Source organism: Schistocerca piceifrons, chromosome X (assembly GCF_021461385.2).
Source record: "Schistocerca piceifrons isolate TAMUIC-IGC-003096 chromosome X, iqSchPice1.1, whole genome shotgun sequence".
Classification (NCBI taxonomy): Eukaryota; Metazoa; Arthropoda; class Insecta; order Orthoptera; family Acrididae; genus Schistocerca; species Schistocerca piceifrons.
The window spans coordinates 490,358,038-490,381,432 of record NC_060149.1 but is presented as its reverse complement, the minus strand read 5'-3'; the positions used below and the strand labels follow the sequence as shown (position 1 = coordinate 490,381,432).

The 23,395-nt window shown below is 39.5% G+C and overlaps 1 protein-coding gene across 2 annotated transcripts in view; it reads right to left on the bottom strand.

Annotated features, from left to right (window-relative positions):
- LOC124723074 (SPRY domain-containing protein 3-like) overlaps positions 1 to 22,927 on the bottom strand; it is a 197,383-nt gene extending 174,456 nt beyond the window's left edge. The window contains exon 1 of one of the 2 annotated variants that reach the window (XM_047248250.1): positions 22,794 to 22,927. The gene's annotated coding sequence lies outside the window, so the exon portion shown is untranslated. Of the gene's footprint in view, positions 1 to 22,118; positions 22,740 to 22,793 lie in introns of those variants that run through there. The other variant, XM_047248251.1, reaches the window with a different exon arrangement.
- Positions 22,928 to 23,395: the final 468 nt, after the last annotated feature.

Here is a 23,395-nt window from a genome sequence, read left to right as displayed (position 1 = left end):
CAGTACTCCAAAATATGATGGAAAAGCACAGTGTACAAAGTCTCTTTAGTAGATCTGTTACATTTCCTACGTGTTCTGCCGATGAAGTGCAGTCTTTGGTTTGCCTTCTACACAAAATTTTCTGTGTGTTTTTTTTTCAATTTAAATTGTTTGTAATTGTAATTCCTAGATATTTAGTTTAATTTATGGCCTTTAGATTTGACTGGTTTATCGTGTAACCGACATTTAATGGATTCCTTTGAGCACTCATGTGGATAACCTCACACTTCTCATTATTTAGGGTCAACTGCCAATTTTCGCACCATACAGGTATCTTTTCTAAATCTTTTTGCAATGTTTGGATATTCTGACGATAAAGGACAGCACCATCTGCAAAATACCTATGACAGCTGCTCAGATTGTCTCCCAAATCATTTATATAGATAATGAACAGCAGAGGGCCTATAACACTACCTTCAGGAACACCAGACATTACTTCTGTTTTACTCAGGGACTTTCTGTCATTTACTATGAACTCTGACCCCTCTGACAGGAAATCAGGAATCTAATCACATAACTGCGAAAATATTCCATAAGCACGCAATTTCACTACAAGCTGGTTGTGTGTTTGTGCAGTTCTGCCTCATTCAATTTGCAAAAGATATGGTTAAAATTAACAAAACAACCCATCCGATAAAAACTTGAAACCTGTGTTGCGTGCCCAGTCATCCAGTCTCTTATGTCGACTGTAATTGGTGAGTTGTGGATGCAAGGCAGGAGGAGGAGCAGTGAATCATTAAATAGTCTATAAACAAATAATTCTTTACTGTACTCTTCAATGTATTGGTTGCATTGTTTACATCAATGGCGAAGAGAATGTGAAATCCTACCTTTAGGTTAGAGCTATTCAGCAAATCTGGTTAATTGGCGAATAACTCGGGGTTTCCAACCAATGCCACCCTCCTGTTATCTCTGTTTCTACTTTAGGAAGGGACAAGCAAGCCAGACATCACCCAGAGGCAACATATGATACAATCATCTGACCAACTGCATTTCAAGCAGGTAATTTCAGTATTGTCTTACAAGGTTATGAGAAAACGAAGCAGGAACTCAGACAATGAAGAACAAATTGACTTGCACTGGATGTTGTGATATATATTATATGACAGATAGAAATGCATTTTCTCTGTAAATATTATTGTAGTTATAATCAATCCTCTGTCAGTCCCTGTATTTTTTTCTGCTACTCACTGCTTCTTTCATCTCTATTATTTCAAGATTGAGACAGACGTCAAGACCAAGATCACATGAATCGCAAAATTTCTGTGAAATGCGTTCTTTTAATATAACTGGCCAGAGCCAATAATTTCTATCTTTTTTACTCAGAAAAACATATTATGTTCTTAATTTATTATTCATGCTTTGCATGGCCAAACTAACATTATTCCTGTAACCTTATCCTGTTACTTTAAATTCAGTTGTGGCTTTCAATCCTTCACATACCTTTGGACACGCTCATCATCTTAGAAAACAAAATCTTTTTATACCCTACTATGTACAAAGCCAGTTTATAACTAATTCACTACCATTTATTTGGATGTTTTAAACGTATGAAGTGCTGCCCAGTGTTGCTAACACATCTGAGCCCATAGGCAGTTCAGTCAGTCTTTTATGAAGGATGTTTATATGGGATGAAATGGACCACCTAATATATGTCTCACTACCAATGATACAGGAACATACTGTCTGATCATGTGCATCCCCTTTCTACATGAGTACTCTGCAATTCACACATCAGGTGCCTCACACAGGATTCATCAAAGCGAGTGGTGTGCATATTGGATCCAGCTCCAGGCAATGTCTGTGAGCTTCAGCTGCCAGAGACTGCAGTCGTGTGTGTGACTGTATGTGTGTGTGTCTCTGTTGTCTATTTACGACATAGGCCTTGTTGGCCGAAAGCTTATATTGTGACGTCCTTTCGTTGTGCCTATCTGCAACTCAGCATCTCCACTATATGATGAGTGGCAACTTTCCTTTCCATAATATTGTTACATTCTATCATGGATTTCCCATTGTTTGATTATATAACATGAGGTGCTTCATAGTAGGCCTACATATTGTCATTTCAACTGGCAGATAGTCATATTCATCTGATGAACTGGTGATGTTATTCAGAAAATGTGTTTTTGCTTTGTAAATGTTATATGTTCTGCCAGTTTTATTGATGGTAAGAAGGACCTCTTCACTCTGATACTGCATACTATGTTACTGGTATTAAGCCACAAAAACAGGTATGAATCATATATATACTGTCAGCGAAAAGAGACAATGAGTAGCTGAGAGTTCTCTATTTCAAAGTATCAAACAATAGTAAGTAAAGGACACAGCCAGAGATTTAAAGCAGTCAAAGCAGTCAGAAGGTAATGGAAGTGTCACTTTCTAACAAATGGGATACCTACAAGACATATGTACAATCAATCTACTGCACAAAATAAGTTAATAACATCAATGTGAAATGAAAAGACTGGTAAGATTGCAAATCTAGCATAACACATACAAAACAGTCACACAGAAAAAATTATTAAGCATACAGTGTTCCAAGATAAAAAAATAATAATTAACTTTATATTCCAGGCAGCCACAGCTGTGGAGATACGTCTTGATAAATGAAGACCAGCAACATCTGTTAAATGATGCTTTATTGAAACAACCGTCCATGCAGCTTATAACTGCATCCTCAGATATAAATCTGAGGAGAAACATTTTTTTTTATTTTAGGTTTCATATTTTATCATGATTTTTACCTGATCTAGTCTTCTGCCTTCTTGTTGTATCCTACTGGCACATCAGTCTATTTTGCATTATATTGCTCTCCCAATATGAGTATATCTATTATAATCCTATTTTACACCGAATCGCCACAGAAACTGGTACAGACATGCATATTTAAATGCAGATATATGCAAACAGGCAGAATACTGCACTAAGGTCGGCAAGGCCCCTATAAGACAACAAGTGTCTGGTACAGTTGTTAGATCAGTTACTGCTGTGCAGGTGATCAACATTTAAGTGAGTTTGGATGTGATGTCGGCACATGAGCGATGGGACACAGCATCTCCGAGGTAGCGATGAAGTGGGGATTTCCCATATGACCATTTCAAGCGTGCATCATGAATATCAGGAATCTGGTAAAATATCAGATCTCCGACATTGCTGCGGCCAGAAAAAGGTACTGCAACAACGGGATCAACGATAACTGAAGAGAATCGTTCAATGTGACAGAAGTGCAATACGTCTGCAAATTCCTGCAGATTTCAATGCTAGGCCATCATCAAGTGTCAGTGTGTGAACCATTCAACAAAACATCATCGATATGGGCTTTCGGAGCTGAAGACCCACTTGTGAACCCTTGATGACTGTACGACACAAAGCTTTATGCCTTGCCTGGGCCCATCAACACCGATATTGGACTGTGGATGACTGGAAGCATGTTGCCTAGTCGGATGAGTCTCATTTCAAATTGAATCGAGCAGATAGACGTGTATGGTTATGGAGACAGCCTCATGAATCCATGGACCCTGCATGTCAGCAGGGGACTGTTCAAGCTGGTGTAGGCTCTGTAATGGTGTGGGGGAATGTGAAGGTGGAGTGATATGGGACCCCTGATACATTCTGATACGCCTCTGACAGGTGACATGTTCATAAGCATCCTGTCTGATCACCTGCATCCATTTATGTCCATTGTGCATTCTGATGGACTTTGGCAATTCCAGCAGGACAATGCAACACCCCACATGTCCAGAATTGCTACAGAGTGGCTCCAGGAACACTCTTCTGAGTTTAAACACTTCCACCAAACTCCCCAGACATGAACATTATTGAGCATATCTGGGATGCATTGCAACATGCTGTTCGGAAGAGATCTCCACCTCGTCATACTCTTATGGATTTATGGACAGCCTTTCAAGATTCATGGTGTCAGTTCCCTCCAGCATTACTTCAGACATTACTCGAGTCCATGTCACATCATGTTGTAGCACTTCTACATGCTTGCGAGGGCCCTACACGATATTAGTGTACCAGTTCCTTTGGCTCTTCAGTGTATTAATTACCTTTATTTTAATTCCACATTTTAAAACTTTGAATTTTAAACACTATCACTTCTCTTGACTTTTTACTGTAGTATCCCCTGTCTGGGCTGATCAACTCCATCATTCTGCTGATCTTATTACCTGACTACTGTTCCTTTGATGGATGTTTTGTTTTCATTTGAGTGAGAATGTTGGGTTGTCCGTTTAAACCCAATCTGGATTTTATACCTACATCTATATGATTACTCTGCAATTCACAATTAAGTGCCTGACAGACGGTTCATCGAACCACCTGTAAACTACTTCTCCATTGTTCCACTCTCAAGAATTGTGTGGGAAAAAAAACACTTAGATCTTTCCGTGCTTGCTCTGATTTTTCTTATTTTATTATGATGATCATTTCTCCCTACGTAGATGGGTGCCAACAAAATATTTTCACAGTTGGAGGAGAAAGTTGATGATTGAAATATCATGAGAAGGTCATGCCACAGTGAAAAACGCCTTTGTTTTAATAACTGCCATCCCAATTCATGCAATATAGATGTGGCACTCTCTCCTTTATTTTGCGATGATACAAAATGAGCTGCCCTTCTTTGAACTTTTTCAACGTCCTCCGTCAATCCTAACTGATCAGGATCCCATACAGCACAGGAATACTCCGGAAGAGGGCAGACAAGCATAGTGTAAGTAGTCTCTTTAATAAACCTGTTACATTTTCTAAATGTTCTGCCAACAATTTGCAGTCCTTGATTTGCTTTTCCCACAACATTATCTATGTGATTGTTCCAATGTAAGTTATTTGTAATTATAATTCCTAAGTATTTAGTTGAGTTTACAGCCTTTTGATTTTTGTGATTTATTGCATAACAGTAATTTAGTGGATTCTATTTAGTGCTCATGTGGGTGACCTCACACTTTTCATGATTTAGAGTCAATTACCGCTTCTTGCACCATACAGATATCTTGTCTAAATAATTTTGCTGTTTATTTTGATCATCTGATGGCTTTACATGATGGTAAATGACAGCATCATTTGCAAACAATCTAGGAGGGCTGTTCAGATTGAATGAAATGAAATAATTGTAAGTATTCTTACCCATTATACAATAAAACTTTTTTGAACTTGTGGTACAGACAATATTGTTTATTTTATTTTCCCCCTTTTTTTCCAGCCTAGTCAGATGGTTCACCTGAGGATGCAACTATATGCTGTGAAACTGGTCATTTCAGTAAAGGATCATTTAATAGCTGTTGTCATCAATCAAAATGAAGTTATAAATTTCTCCTTTCTTTGCTATACACAACCTTCTGAAAATTTATGTAGCTTGCATTAGTTTAGAAAGAACTTCGCTGTCCATGCAACGGAATAACTTGTCTGATCAAGAGATTAACATCAATCAAAATAATATATAAAATTATATACACTGTTGTTGCGGGCTTCAGTCCAGAGATCGGTTTGACACTGCTCTCCATTCTAAAGCAGAGTAGAGATATACACTATGCAAATAACCGAAGTGCATGGCAGTGAGCATTTAGCATGTTACCACATGTTAGGGTTCCTTCCCATTCCAATTGTGTATGGAACACAGGAAGAATGACTGCTTAGAATCCTCTGTGCATGTTGTAATTAAGCTACTTCTGTTTTCACAGACACTACGAGACTTACATGTAGGTGGCCGACTATTGGTTCTCAAAGTTTTGTACGTAGGCTCATGCAGTATAATCCTCAAGAGTCTGCCCAGTAAGGTTTTTCATTTCTCTTATGCCCTCCTGTGAGGCACACAAATCTCTGATCATTCATTCTGCCTTCCTTTCTATACACTGAATATCCCTTCTCACTCTTATCTGGTATGCGTTCCACACACTTGACCAGTAATCTACGAAGAGACACGTAGTATATGCTGGGCTGGGCCCCTGAGTATTCAGCCACCACACTCACGGATATGCTTCGTGGGTCAGGTACGAGGTGCATTCAAGTTCTAAGGCCTCTGATTTTTTTTCTAATTAACTACTCACCCGAAATCGATGAAACTGGCGTTACTTCTTGACGTAATTGTCCTGCAGACGTACACATTTTTCACAACGCTGACACCATGATTCCATGGCAGCGGCGAAGGCTTCTTTAGGAACTGTTTTGACCACTGGAAAATCGCTGAGGCAATAGCAGCACGGCTGGTGAATGTGCGGCCACGGAGAGTGTCTTTCATTGTTGGAAAAAGCCAAAAGTCACTAGGAGCCAGGTCAGGTGAGTAGGGATCATGAGGAATCACTTCAAAGTTGTTATCAAGAAGAAACTGTTGCATAACGTTAGCTCGATGTGCGGGTGCGTTGTCTTGGTGAAACAGCACACGCGCAGCCCTTCACGGATGTTCTTGTTGCAGTGCAGGAAGGAATTTGTTCTTCAAAACATTTTCGTAGGATGCACCTGTTACCGTAGTGCCCTTTGGAACGCAATGGGTAAGGATTACGCCCTCGCTGTCCCAGAACATGGACACCATCATATTTTCAGCACTGGCGGTTACCCGAAATTTTTTTGGTGGCGGTGAATCTGTGTGCTTCCATTGAGCTGACTGGCGCTTTGTTTCTGGATTGAAAAATGGCATCCACGTTTCATCCACTGTCACAACCGACGAAAAGAAAGTCCCATTCATGTTGTCGTTGCGCGTCAACATTGCTTGGCAACATGCCACACGGGCAGCCATGTGGTCGTCCGTCAGCATTCGTGGCACCCACCTGGATGACACTTTTCGCGTTTTCAGGTCATCATGCAGGATTGTGTGCACAGAACCCACAGAAATGCCAACTCTGGAGGCGATCTGTTCAACAGTCATTCGGCGATCCCCCAAAACAATTCTTTCCACTTTCTCGATCATGTCGTCAGACAGGCTTGTGCGAGCCCGAGGTTGTTTCGGTTCGTTGTCACACGATGTTCTGCCTTCATTAAACTGTCGCACCCACGAATGCACTTTCGACACATCCATAACTCCATCACCACATGTCTCCTTCAACTGTCGATGAATATGAATTGGTTTCACACCACGCAAATTCAGAAAACAAATGATTGCACGCTGTTCACGTAAGGAAAACATCGCCATTTTAAGTATTTAAAACAGTTCTCATTCTCGCAGCTGGCAGTTAAATTCCATCTGCTGTACGGTGCTGCCATCTCTGGGACGTATTGACAATGAACGCGGCCTCATTTTAAAACAATGCGCATGTTTCTATCTCTTTCCAGTCCGGAGAAAAAAAATCGGAGGCCTTAGAACTTGAATGCACCTCGTACTGCCCTTGCTTTACCTTGGGAGGTAGTTTGTCAGCAGAAAGGTTCACTGAGCTGTTACTGCCAAGCCTCCTGCAACCACCACAGTGGTTGCAGGAGCAATCAATGTCGATACGTGGTATGCAGGTAGCAGCAATCAGTGCTGCACTCACAGGCAACGATTTGCGCCTGCCGGTCTCATGACCAAGTGATGTTGCACCTGTATTCCTCCACTGATGGGTTCTTAGGTTGTCACTAAACCTCTTGACAGCCAGTTCTGCTCTGGGCTCCAGACCAACTAGCAGCTGCTGCAGCTCTATGTTTTAGATCACAATGCCTGGCACTGCTGCTACCCATCAGACAGTGCTGTCTCATGCCTTCGTCAGATGTCTTACAGGCACTCCTGCACCTGGACCTGCATTCCGACAGCCCATGAGCTCACAGCCTCATGGTACAGTGCTGCTGATCATCCATGGTACCTCCCGGCTCATCATCACTTCCGACGATTGTGGACTTCACCATACTGCGCACTCATAACACACACTCATAATGGACATTCTGGTTGTACTCAAGTGCGGACTTTCATTCTTTGAAGCCGTACTGAATTTAATCCAATGAGTGGATTCAATCACTATCAGTCACACCACTTGCCATAGGGTATAACAGGACACACAGTGATTTGTAAACAGTCTCTCTTATTGGAGACTAGCTGCATATTTCTAGTATACTGCCAATGAACTTAAGTCTGATACATACAACTGAGCCTGTGTGATCATTCTATTTCATTCCATATCCTACAAATTGTTACAACCAGGTACATCTACATCTACATGATTACTCTGCAATTCACATTTAAGTGCTTGGCAGAGGGTTCATCGAACCACAATCATACTATCTCTCTACCATTCCACTCCCGAACAGCGTGCGGGAAAAACGAACACCTAAACTTTTCTGTTCGAGCTCTGATTTCTCTATTTTATTTTGATGACCATTCCTACCTATGTAGGTTGGGCTCAACAAAATATTTTCGCATTCGGAAGAGAAAGTTGGTGACTGAAATTTTGTAAATAGATCTCGCCGCGATGAAAGAGTCTTTGCTTTAATGACTTCCATCCCAACTCGCGTATCATATCTGCCACACTCTCTCCCCTATTAAGTGATAATACAAAATGAGCTGCCCTTTTTTGCACCCTTTTGATGTCCTCCGTCAATCCCACCTGGTAAGGATCCCACACCGCACAGCAATATTCTAACAGAGGACGAACGAGTGTAGTGTAAGTTGTCTCTTTAGTGGACTTGTTGCATCTTCTTAGTGTCCTGCCAATGAAACGCAACCTTTGGCTCGCCTTTCCCACAATATTATCTATGTGGTCTTTCCAACTAAAGTTGTTCGTAATTTTTGCACCCAGGTACTTAGTTGAATTGACAGCCTTGAGAATTGTACTATTTATCGAGTAATCGAATTCCAATGGAATTCTTTTTGAACTCATGTGGATCACCTCACACTTTTCGTTATTTAGCATCAACTGCCACCTGCCATACCACACAGCAATCTTTTCTAAATCGCTTTGCAACTGATACTGGTCTTCGGATGACCTTACTAGACGGTAAAGTACAGCATCATCTGCGAACAACCTAAGAGAACTGTTCAGATTGTCACCCAGGTCATTTATATAGATCGGGAACAGCAGAGGTCCAAGGACGCTTCCCTGGGGAACACCTGATATCACTTCAGTTTTACTCGATGATTTGCCGTCTATTACTACAAACTGCGACCTTCCTGACAGGAAATCACGAATCCAGTCGCACAACTGAGACGATACCCCATAGGCCCGCAGCTTGATTAGAAGTCGCTTGTGAGGAACGTTGTCAAAAGCTTTCCGGAAATCTAGAAATACGGAATCAACTTGAGATCCCCTGTCGATAGTGGCCATTACTTCGTGCTAGTAAAGAGCTAGCTGCGTTGCACAAGAACGATGTTTTCTGAAACCATGCTGATTATGTATCAATAGATCGTTCCCTTCAAGGTGATTCATAATTTTTGAATACACTATATGCTCCAAAACCCTACTGCAAACCGACGTCAATGATATAGGTCTGTAGTTCGATGGCTTACTCCTACTACCCTTCTTAAACACTGGTGCGACCTGCGCAATTTTCCAATCTGTAGGTACAGATCTATCGGTGAGCGAGCGGTTGTATATGATTGCTAAATAGGGAGCTATTGTATCAGTGTAATCTGAAAGGAACCTAATTGGTATACAATCTAGACCTGAAGACTTGCCCATATCAAGCGATTTGAGTTGCTTCACAACCCCTAAGGTATCTACTTCTAAGAAACTCATGCTAGCAGCTGTTCTTGTTTCAAATTCTGGAATATTCCATTTGTCTTCCCTGGTGAAGGAATTTCGGAAAACTGCGTTCAATAACTCCGCTTTAGCGGCACAGTCGTCGGTAACAGTACCATCGGCACTGTGCAGCGAAGGTATTGACTGCATCTTGCCACTTGTGTACTTTACATACGACCAGAATTTCTTCGGATTTTCTACCAAATTTCGAGACAATGTTTCGTTGTGGAACCTATTAAAGGCACCTCGCATTGAAGTCCGTGCCAAATTTTGCGCGTCTGTAAATTTTAGCCAATCTTAGGGATTTCGCGTTCTTCTGAACTTTGCATGCTTTTTCTGTTGCCTCTGCAACAGCGTTTGGACCTGTTTTGTGTACCATGGGGGATCAGTTCCATCTCTTACCAATTTATGAGGTATGAATCTCTCAATTGCAGTTGCTACTATATCTTTGAATTTGAGCCACATCTCGTCTACATTTGCATAGTCAGTTCGGAAGGAATGGAGATTGTCTCTTAGGAAGGCTTCTAGTGACACTTTATCCACTTTTTTAAATAAAATTATTTTGCGTTTGTTTCTGGTGGATTTGGAAGAAACGGTATTTAGCCTAGCTACAACGACCTTGTGATCACTAATCCCTGTATCAGTCATGATGCTCTCTATCAGCTCTGGATTGTTTGTGGCTAAGAGGTCAAATGTGTTTTCGCAACCATTTACAATTCGCATGGGTTCGTGGACTAACTGCTGGAAATAATTTTCGGAGAAAGCATGTAGGACAATCTCGGAAGATGTTTTCTGCCTACCACCGGTTTTGAACAAGTATTTTTGCCAACATATCGAGGGAAGGTTGAAGTCCCCACCAACTATAACCGTATGAGTGGGGTATTTATTTGTTACGAGACTCAAATTTTCTCTGAACTGTTCAGCAACTATATCATCGGAGTCTGGGGGTCGGTAGAAGGAGCCAATTATTAACTTAGTTCGGCTGTTAAGTATAACCTCCACCCATACCATTTCGCACGGAGTATCTACTTCGACTTCACTAAAGAGAAAAACCACTACTGACAGACACAAACACTCCACCACCAAATCTGCCTAATCTATCTTTCCTGAACACCGTCTGAGACTTCGTAAAAATTTCTGCAGAACTTATTTCAGGCTTTGGCCAGCTTTCTGTACCTATAACGATTTCAGTTTCTGTGCTTTCCGTTAGTGCTTGAAGCTCAGGGACTTTCCCAGCACAACTACAACAATTTACAACTACAATTCCGACTATTCCTTGATCCAAGCACGTCCTGTATTTGCCATGCACCCTTTGAGATTGCAGCCCACCCTGTACTTTCCCGAGGCCTTCTAGCCTAAAAAACCGCCCAGTCGACTTGTATGAATTGACTGATAATCGTGTCTCTACTAGGTAATACATCTGTACCTAATATGGCCGATGTCAAGGAATTTGCAGTCAACGAATTAATTTCATAATATTTCATATATCTGTAGACTGTCAACAGTGCCTGTTCTTTCAGACATACATGTAAGATATTGTAGTCATTGGATATTACATTATTTTTCATTTTGTGAATTTCATAATTTTAAATTTCTGTACATTTAAAACACATTGCTAATCTTTGCATCATTTTTGAAACCGTATGCATATCTGACTATATATATTTATGAAGCCCTTTTTCAGATAGTAGTTTATTATGTATTACGGCATCATCTGCAAAAAGTTTGAGGTTGCTATGAACATTATCTGCTGGGACATTATTTAACAACATGAACAACAAGGGTCCCACACACTTACCCAGAGTGCACCGGAAGTTACTTCTACTTCTGTCAATAATTGTCCATCCAAGGTTACATGTTGCACCATCCCTTTCAACAAATCCTCGATTCAGTTGCAAATTTTGTTCATTACCCCATATAACCATACTTTTATTAATAATAGTTGCTGTGGTAATGACTCTAATGCTTTTCACAAGTAAACAAATACTGCAGCCACCCAAATGCCTTCATTAATGGCTTCCAGAATGTCGTGAGAAAAGCGCAAGTTTGGTGTCGCGTGATAGATGTTTTCTGAATCAATGCTGTTTAGCATGGAAGAGGTTCTTTTCAAAATATTGTGTTCTAGGATTCTACAACTGATGAACATGAACAAGATAGGATGGTAGTTTTGTGGATCACTTCTGCTACCCTTCTTGTAGATGGGTGTGGTCAGGTTTTCCTAACAATCACTGGCATAGTTTATTGTTCAATGGATTTTTGGTATATTATGGCTAAAATGGGAGCTAACACAGCTGCAGATTCTATATAGAATCAGACAAGAATTTTATCGGGCCCTAGAGTCTTGTTAAGTTTAGCTGTTTGTCACAATCACTGACATTACCATCTACCTCAGTCATCTCAGCAATGGTACTGGTAGTTAACTGAGGTTCTTCTGTACCCTACTAAGAAAAGGAATATTTAAAAATGGAATTTGGCATTTCTGCTTTGCCACACTTAACTTCAGTCCCTATGTTACACATGAGTGTGCAAACATGAAGTTTGGCACCTCAGACAACATTTATATTGATCAGAATTTCTCTGGTTTTGTGGAGATCTTTTGATAATATTCTGCTACAACAGTCAATAAAGGCTTCACATGTTCTCCTCTTATCAGCACAACCTCTTTCCTTCATCATCACTCAGTCTCTAGCCCTACACTTTGTTTTAAACCTATTATGCTGCAGTCACTGTTTCTTCATAAGTTTCTTTACACTGACTCTATACCATGAATGTTGCCTCCCTCCCATCATGAACTGTTCTACTATGTAGATATCTATCCAGCACATGGCCAATTAATCTTTTAAACCTGAGCCACAGTTTCTCTATGTGCCACAGATGCCAATGTTTTGATTTCCTCTTTGGGATACAACATTGCTGCTTTTTTATAAAGCTTACAGAACATATAAATCTTCCTATATGTTTTAGCTGCACAGTGTACTTTAGTAATCATAGTTGTTACCAGTGCCTTATTATCACGGAAACTAGTTTCAACACGGACATCATCAAAGAGTTCAGGCCTGTGTGTTGCCATTAGGTCTAATTTGTTTCCATGATGACTGGGCTCCAAACTATCTGTTTAAGACAGTTTTCAGAGAAGGCATTTAGTAATATTTTAGAGCAAGTCTCGCCAACAACCACCACTTAACATTTACAAAACTGTAATTTTCCCTAATTAATTGTTGGAGGACTAAAACTGGCTCCAATGATGAGACAGTGTAAGTGCGGAATATTCGTAGCGCCATACTGACGTCTTCTCGGCTCAGGGGAAGGGGGGTGGGGGGGCGGGGGGGGGGGGGGGGGGAATTGCTGATCAACAGAAAAATACTGAGGCTTATTTAATCTTGCAAGCAGTTTCAATTTCTATCTCAGTGGATTTGAGTGTCTTGTCTACTGCAACTTATATACCAACTTTGGCAGATCCTTTTCATATACTTTAGTCCAAAAATCTCACTGCTGTCCATTTCAGGCTTTAGTCAGCTTTCTGTACCTAGTGTCATATGAGCCCCACTGCTTTTTAGGAATGTTTTGAACTACGGAACTTTGAAATGCTTCATCAATTTATCAGCATTTCACCTGTGGGTGTCATTTCTTTGAATCTTATTATAATACTTCAGCTTCTCCTGCAGTTATCATTATCTGTAATGGATGTAGAGTTGCCTAAACATTTAAAAAAGAAAAAAACAAGAAATGAAAAAGAGCGAAAGAAACAAACAAACTTGTGTGCACTGCAAACACAGTCAACTACCTGGGTAGTAGGCATCATTCATTCCACCGTGCACCACAGTCTACAGTTTGTTGTGTCTTTTTCCCTCAATGGCTGCCAGAATAGCCACTTCAATGCAATGAATGAGACATGAAGGCACACACACAGTGTACAAGGTGATTCCTTCCATCCCTTGCTGCTATTTCCCAGAGAGGTGCAGTTATTAGCTGTAAGTTTGAACTTGCAGTGATTAACAGACCAATACCGTTTTGTGTTTACATTCTCCTGACACAGGAAACAACAAGTTATTCAACAGATGATGTGTCCCACTGGCTCAGATTCAGTTTCAGTGGATGACAGCATGTTAAACTTGTTGGTTAGAGGTATGAGTGTAATCTCCTTGGTACCTGCCTTCCCTGTACAGGGCCAAGTGGTGATAGATCATGTACTTCCTGCAGAGAAGACAGTATCCATTGGACAGAAGGGTACTTGTAATTCCTTTAGCATCTTTATACCTGGATCAGAATAACAAAGTGATTGATAGCTCATTGTTTACAGGACAGTTACCATACCAACAACAAACCAGGGCATGAGTTTCGTCATGCTTTCTGTCCTGTTCACCATTGTCATATCACACTGCTATCTCAGGTGCCAGCTGCCAGTCAGTTGCAGACAATGCTTGGGACTGACAATGTAACAATGGTAGTTTGTGTTCACTGTTTGTATTGTTCCTCTGTGTGGCATGTTTATTTTGCATAACAGAACACCCGAAACTAGTTTCAAAATTGTGCAGAAAAGTGATAAACAGTATTACTACCCTGAACGCAACCCCAATTAGGGCCGTATGTGAACGCATGCATCAAAGAACAGTGTTCACAGTGGGATTGCATTCTCAATGGTGCCATGTTTACCGGAACGCAAAACAATTACCTTTAAATTGGCCTCGCTGATATTGTTTTAACTGCAGGAACTGTTATGATACAAGTATTGCAAGCTCCATTGTATATCTAAAGCTACAGTGCTCAAGAAATTAATTTGTGTCAACAACAAGAGAAAAACCTGGAATAAAATTTACAGATTACTTGAAGAGACCTTGGTTTCTTCAACTTTTTCTCCAAGTTATTCTCACTAAGCAACTCATATAACAACGTAATAAAAGGTTGAAGTGGGAAACTAAATGGAACACAACATGAATGCTACAACATGTCAAACACTATCACAGAGAACAATAATTTATGGAGCACAGTGGTTATCTTGGGCATGTTTCTCCAACCATACTTCACTGTTGCATCCTATATACATTTGTACCTACTCACTACATTCACACCTCAGTCTCTCTCAACAATTTTTAACCATCAACCCACCTCCCACTTACTTCCATTACCAAATTAACTATTCCTCCATGCCTCAGTGTGTCTCTTCTTTAATAAAGTAGCACCATAAATTTACTTTCTGATTCCATTCAGTACCTCTTCATTATTTATCTGATCAAGCCATCTAAACTTTTAGCATTTTTATGTAGCATCACACTTCAAAAATTTCTATTTTCTCCTTGTCCATTCCGTTTAGATCCACTTCTCAGTCCTGTATAAGGCCATATTTCCTAACACTTAAATTTATATTAATTTCTTTTCTTTTCAGAAAAGTTTTTCTCACTAAGCAAGTCTACATTTTATATTCTCCCTACTTCTGCCATCATCACTTATTTTGTTATCAAAATACATAGAACCTTCTATTGCTGTCACTGTCCCATTTCCTAATCTAATTCCCTCAGCACTGCCTGATTTCTTTTCAAGACATAATCTGATAAATTTTGGGTATACAATAAATCTCAAAAATCTAAGGGCTGTAAATTTGACTAAATACTTAGGAATTACAATTACAAGCAACTTAAATTGGAAAGACCATATATATATATATATATATATATATACTGGCCTCCCTCTCTCTCTCTCTCTCTCTCTCTCTCTCTCTCTCTCTCTCTCTTCCCCCTTCTCTGGACAAATTTCTGCAGACAAACATTATTATATTCTTCTTGAAATCTGACACTATTTCACCATCTTAAATCTTACGTACCAGGTTTAGTAGTTTTGTCATGATTGGTTCTCTCTAATAGCTTAAGAATTCTAAGAGAATGTTGCTTTCTCCAGATGCTTTGTTTCAACCCCAACCTTGTAGTATCACATCTCTATTTTCACCTTAACCTTCTTCATTTTTAAAATACTGTCTTGATTCCATTACACAGCCCTTCTATACAGGGTGAAGCGAAATTCATGCACTCTGGCTTCACAGCGTGGCTCCTAAAATTTCGTCTGAAAAGTACATCCGGCAGAAAACAGATGTTAAAGAGTGCAAATCTGGCAACACTGTAACATGTATGGTATCTACCTGTGTCAGCACATATTAGTCATGCTGTACAGTTGGTGCAGTGGGTAGAGTTTTGGGTTAGCATGCAGGAGGTCAAGTGTTCGATCCTGGGTTGGGATGCATTTTTTTTTATTTGCTAATTTCATTCTGACATTTCATACTGTAATATACACCATTTCTTAGGTCATGTGTCCTAAATTCACCACATTTTGTAACACTGAACATAACAAATACATGGGCAGACAAATGGGAAATAGATAGTTGAAACAAATGACCTGTCATACGACAGAATAACTACAAAAGCCCAACACACTATCCACTGCACCAACTGTACAGCATGACTAGCATGTGCTGACAGATAGTTACCATACATGTGGTTACAGTGTTGTCAGATTGCTACTCTTTAATGTCCTTTTTCTCCGGGATGTACTCGGCGGATGAAATATTGTGAGACACTTTATTTTATCGCTGGCATGTGAGGAGTTGTACTGCAAAGCCCGAGCGTGCAAATTTCACTTCACCCTGTATATTCCTTCCAACGGTCAGCCTTCCTTTTTTGGTTAGTACTGGCTGCAATCTGAAATCTTTATTTTCAACTAAATATTTCTATTTTTTACAGTGGTTTTTTTAAATTTGCATATATGCGACACCTGTTTTTTCCATAGTCATGAATGCTTCTACAGCTTTTGATTTCATTCTCTACAAGTATCTGCTTTGTCATTTTGTAATTCCTGATAATCTAATTTTTTTAGATATCTTTATCTACTTTTAACTGCTTCATTTGTTGCATGTTTTACGATTTCTTCTTTTTTCAATTACATTCTGTACCTTATACTTTTAATAACAATTTGAAGGAAATGCTCAAAAATAACACCAAACTGGAAAATCTAAACACAAAATCTTTTATACCCCACACTGGCAAAATTTCTGAAGTGGCTTACACTTGTTCATTTAGGCTGTATTTTCTACATGCATCCTTCTTAAGTTTGCAAGAGTAAATGACAAATCAGAGTATATACAGACACCACATGCCATTTCAATATGTGCTGCCCTTCCATGTATACATTCAATTAGCCTTTTCCTCACAGCTTTGCCTGTGTATGTGTTTAACAAATATTGTGAACACACCTCCTCCAACCTATCTCTGTGCTCACTTCATCATCCCACCTTCATCTATCTATTTCCTATTCCCCACCATATCTGGCTCTTCATATACTCCTCCCCTCTCTTTTCCATTTCCTCCTCCCCCTCGCTCTGCCCACCTAATCCTTTGCCCCTCTCACTCTGTCCCCAGACATGCACATTGGCACATCTAGTTCAATGAAGCAGGCTGATACTACTCCCACAACATGCCTGGCATGCTACACATAAGGGTTTGAAAATCATTTGTTTGCCCCTGACATACAAACTGCCATGCAAAGCAGATCAATAACACAGGCCGATACTACAGCAACAAGCCTGTCATGCAGCGTATCATACACACCAGGGCCCAGAAAACCATCTTGATTGGGCAGGCTGATATTCCCTCACATGCCTGTCTTGCAGGGCAGGGTATGTAAAGGGCTGCAAAAAACACATTTTTGACCTTTTCTGTTCTGTTATTGGGCCTAAGGGATTATAAACGCCGGGCACAGTGCCGATATTCATGAGGCTTGCTGTTTCTGTGCTAGATTTGACTTACAAGGGGAGGCCGCCGATTGCGAAATTCAGATTCGATTCATACTGCGCATAATAAAAGCTCATGGCCAGAGGTGTAATGTGGCAAAGCACCAAGATGCACTTCTCGGTCGTTGTCGAGAAAATCGACAGTTAAAAGAAACCGTTGCAGTGAAATACTCCCTACGATTAATAACTCTCTACAGCGCCGTGGCGCAGCGGTAAGCGCTCTGGTTCGTAATCCAAAGGTCGCCGGATCGAATCTCGCACTACGCAACCTTTTTTTAATTTTTAGCATTTGTTTTTTATAATTCAAATATATATATATATATATATATATATATATATATATATATATATAATTCCCGGCAATCAGTTGCAACAATTATGCATATAATAAGTTGTTGAAAGTCGTTTGTCGTGGAAAAACTGGCGACTTCGAACATCATTATGTTTTCCGCAAACAAAGTTGTGTTTCACAAATGTTATTAATTGTCTTCATAATGTTAACCACGCATAGTTAACGGAAGACGTAGAAACGATATTCCGAAATGAATACGTATAGCGTAAGTCAAACGTTCGAATTAGAATAGAGACCCCACGAACACAAATTTGCTGTGGCAGGTATGAAATATAAACTCCGTTACTCGCTCGTTACACTTCAATGACAGATGTTGAATGGGCCCAAACGAGCCGCCGCATAACAGCGTAGTTGCCTGCTAACTTCGAAAGAAGGTAGATGCGGTCCCTAGCGCAACTTATAACATTGTCGAAAATCAGTGCGGACGGGAGAGCTTTGGTACATCCTGTTAAAAAAAAAAACGGAAAAATGGAGGCGGTACAATTGGAGAGCGATCCGCCTTCACCAACATGCATAGGCAATTCATTAATACTTTATATATTTGAATTACAAAAAACTAATAATAAAAAAAAAATTGCATGGCGCGAGATTCGATCCGGGGACCTTCGGATTACGAACCCGAGCGCTTACCGCTGCGCCACGACTCTGTATTAAATTACTAATCGTCGAGAGTATTTCACCGCAACGGTTTATTAATTTCTGTTTTTAGTACTCCTTTTATTGACACCATACATTTAAGCAATATTCTAGAATGGGCTGCCCAACTATTTTGTATATATATATATATATATATATATATATAACAGATTTTTGTTTTTAGTCGTACTTTGTATGGATACCATACATTTAAGCAATATTCTAGAATGGGTTGCCCAACAATTTTGTAAGCAATCTCCTTTATAGACTGATTGCATTTTCCCAGTATCCTACCCATGGATCCAAGTCTTGTCACCTGCTTTTCCTATGACTGAGCTTATTAATCAATTCATTCCATATCCTGACTAAATATTAAGAAAGTAAAACAGTAGTCACTCCAAAAATTGTTTTTAACACCACAGTGCTTTACTAGACATGGTCCTGTTGATGGTGGTATGCTGTTGCCTTCCTCCAACCTGTGAATTGGTCTACCCAGCTAGTTACAGGAGGACTTACAGTTAAACTTGGATTCTGAACCATGGTAAAACTTTCCATTTTTCACACCAACAAAGATTTCCAGGGGTGAAAGAAGTCACTGATATAAATCCTAGGGTTGACCAGTGGGTCAAACCTGAGACTTTTAGATTTGTAGTCTGGCACTTTAGTGCTTTAAAAAAAAAACACACATCTCATTTTGTTCATTATTGGCCGTTGTATTTGATTGGGACGGATGTCCCATGATGCTTGTTCAAGTTCACTGTTGATCCATTCGCTCAGGTTGTGTGGGTTTTTTTTTTTTTTTTTTTTTTTTTTTTTTTTTTGGGGGGGGGGGGGGAGGGGGCAGCTATCCCTCTGACCGAACATGCTGAGCTACCAGCACCACTGAGCCATCAGCTATTTGTATGATTTGACCAACTCCAACAATGACTCATTGACAGGTCCTTTGTAGTCATGTAGTATTCTTTTATTTTGTGAAGTGTATTATTTTAGTTCTACCAAGATTTAAAGCAATTTTACAATCCCTGCAACACTCTGAACTCTGTCAAGATGTGACTGAATAGCTGTGCATCTTTTTTTCTGACAGTGTTTCATCATAGATAACTGCATCAGCTGTGAAAATTCTGAGGTTGCTACTAATATTGTCCACCAGGCCATTAATGTACAACATGAACAACACAAATCCCAACACATTTCCCTGGGCACACCTGACAGTACTTCTAAATCTATGAATCTTCATGTAACATGCTGAGTCGTCGCTATCAAGAAATCTTCAATGCAGTCAAAACTTTTGTTTGGTATGCCATATGATAATTCTTTCATTAGTAACTTTTGGTGTACTACTGAGTAAAATGCTTTTTGGAAGTCAAATAAACTCCATTTACCAGACTGCGTTTACCCACAGCTTTCAGGGTATCATGAGACACTAGCATTACTGCTAGTTTTTAAGACACAGGTGAAAAAAGAATTTTGCAGCGGAATCTGTTACACTACAGATGTACCAAGGCACAAATATCAAACACCGAAAGCTCAAAATTAAACACAACTGGGAGTAGCAGCCTTGCAGAACAATCTAACTACACAATTGGAAAAAAAAATAATAATAAATCAAAACCTTGCTCTCACCAACCATCAGGAAATGAATTTATTTGACATCCTGACTTTAGATTCAATATTTATCTATTGCATCATGCACCTGTTAATGAATTCCCTTGACAACTAACAAATATGTAGTACCCTAGAAGAGACTTTTGTCATGCTGGTGTAAAAAGATCCCTGACAATTGCAGTGGGATGGACACGCATTTTGCACACCTACCTCAATCAACCACAAAACATGACTTTGTAAATGTCTCTATGGAAATGCCTCAGTGTTGCCACAGCTCTGTAGATGGCTATGTATTGTTTCCTCCTACAACTGTTTGCCCTTCGCAGTTGAAAGCTGACAACAGTGCTGCTAGCTGTCAGGGTTCTTCTTACACGAACTCGATTATAGTTGTGCACGTGACATTTTACGTATCAAGAGTTGAATATATGAGGCTGGTCACTATGGATGTTTATCCTTGTGGATGACACAAAACACAATCTGTAAACAACATATACTGCACTCTTAACTGGGCCTTTTCATGATATGAACAAGCCATGTATCAGGAAAAAGTGACCACTTTGGACGATAGTATATGAATCCTGAATCACTTTCAATCTGCATTTCTACCCCAGCCCCCTCTCAAACACCAGCATTAACATAAATTATAAGAGCAGAAACACAAAATTAATGTTACGAAAGGTGACATACTGATCATACAAATGAAACGCACATGTTAACCATACAATGACTGAATAGATGGGTCGACAGAAGCGTCCGATCCCACGCGTCGGCTTTGACTCATGACGTAAGGGTGTTGTGTGTGACGTCAAGACGGCGCGGAGTTTGGTTTGAGTGTGGCTGTCTCCAGTTCTGCTTTATCTTATTTTATTAACTTTTATGGTCTGTTCGTTCTATCTCGTGAGATTTTTTTTTTAATTTAAAAACACTTATTACTTATTTTAATTATCTGTTTCCTCGAATTTCTGTTTTAGTTTATTATATTAATCTTTCTGATCTGTTCGTTCTATCCCGTGAGATTTTTTTTTTTTTTAAAGGCAAAAAACACTAATCAGCTACTGAAGCATCTATATCTTCTATGGGTTGCAGGGTTACGACCCCTGGGGAGGTGGGTGGGTATTCATGCATGGCTGTCTTCACTTACACGTTGTAGCTATGCAAGGCGTCTAAATTTGTTTATATTTAGTTTGCCCCCCACCCAAAACACCCCATTTCCCGCGCTTGCCCCGTTAGTGTCATTAGGCTTCTTGTGGAAAGTGTGTGTTTGTTTTTGTTTCCGCCATATTTGTGACGTCATGGGTCAAAGCAGACGGGTGGGATCGGACGCTTCCGTATTTCCGAATAGATGCACTGTAAGAGTCCTTAGCAGGAAATGAAGTTTAACACTATTATTTAGTTTAAAGGCCCAGTATCAAACATTGTGCTACTGATAAAACAGGGGTATTGTACATAAACAAGGCAATGAATGCATCAACTGAAATTTACCGTAACTGTATTGTTACAGATGAATCTGTAACAATTCAAAAACTTAATACATACTGTTTCAATTATGACACATATAACTAAAGATTCTTGATTAAATTTAACATTCAAATTGTTCACTTAGTATGAGTTACAGATGGTTTATGATGTTATCGTCCAATGGTCTACTACTAGCAATAAAACTGCTGGAGTACTGCATTATTCATGGTACCTGAGTACTCCATTTATGTGAATCAAAGTCTGCTACTTCAATGGACTTTTCAAAATAAAATATCATGTAAACTATTATTTTTTTATAAATTCCATTCATTATCCGCCATAGTTGATACAATTTATATGACACTACAATTGCAACATTTACTGTTTTGTTCCCTTTTTCACATACATGAAGATATCCACAGCAGTTTTATTGTAGCGCATTGCATGCATCACTGTTTCATATAAAATAAAGATTCGTTCTCTGTAACGGCACATCAGAAATTTGAAAATATGTTCTCTACAATACACGAGACACCTGTTTTAAAAATAAATGCACAATAATAATTTCCCACTACATTAAGTCTGATAATATAAATTTGGAACTTTCAGTCGTTACCTGGATGGTGTGTACTTTTAAATAGAATTATTGGCATCATCATCACATGACAAATGAAGCTTTTTGTTACACACACACTTAAGACAGCGGAGAAGTTCAGTTGAGTGAGATCTTTCCGCAAAACGTTATTAGGCCCATGACTGTTTAAACATCTTGCCAATAGTCCACATCTGATACCTCAGAGTGCTCGCAGCACTTGTCATACGACAACGTTTTCGCGAAAAATGTACGCTGCTAAAAAATTGTGACTTACGCTACTGTCACAAGCAGCTGGAAATGTACGTGCATAAACATTTCAATTGTGTATAGCACCAACAGAACTAGCAGGGCAGAAACTTGACAAATGTCAATAAGATACAGCAGTAACAGATTCCCAAAGTCTACAATGGTGCCAGCGCCGAATCTGACAGATATATTGAAGTATAAATCAACGCTCGCACATGGCGAATCAAAAGCATTCCGCAATGTCCGTAGTGAGCAGCTATATTGTGGAACATGTCAAATTGCTTTACGTCATTGGCCTTAACAATATTTTACTCCACATCACGGTAAGTTTTCTTCATTAAAAGAATATTTGTAGCCCATTTAAATTTATGAGGATAACTAACATGCTGAACTGTTTTCTTCCGTTATTCTACGAAAACATTTAAAAACTGTTACAATTACTAAACTCACTCAGCATAAAGAACTGATGATAGGAGTGCGGAATGTAAACAAACAAACATACGTATTAATAGTAAACTTAACCCCACTCTCTATCGTAAACTTAAACACAACATATAACAAACACAATAACACATACTCAGAAGTTAATCCAAAGTTATCCTACACCCTGCCTTCGCTGCAATGTTCCCTACTAACATCCTTGGCTCTCGAACTGGTATGGAGATCACTGGCACAATAGTCGCGAAATTCGATGTGAAACTCTGTCTAGTTTATTTGTCCATTGCCATAACAGCGCCCCACGTAACTAGCAAGTGACACTTCTCAATATGCTATGGGATGAGTGCGAATGCTAACGTTTATATTGATTTGCAACATAGTTTATACAAAGAGTATATGTAGTGCCAAAAGAAAATCGACAATAACTAATAAATGACACTACAGTTGTCATTATTTGGTTTCCTAAGAAACTCTGGGAGGTTCGAAACGGTACATTACAAGAGAGTTTATTTACGATTCTCTTACAACTTAGAGATACTGTATGAATCATGTCGTTTTCCTTTAATAACAAAAAATTGCCAGTAAACACCAGAAGACTTGACCCTTCGCATAAA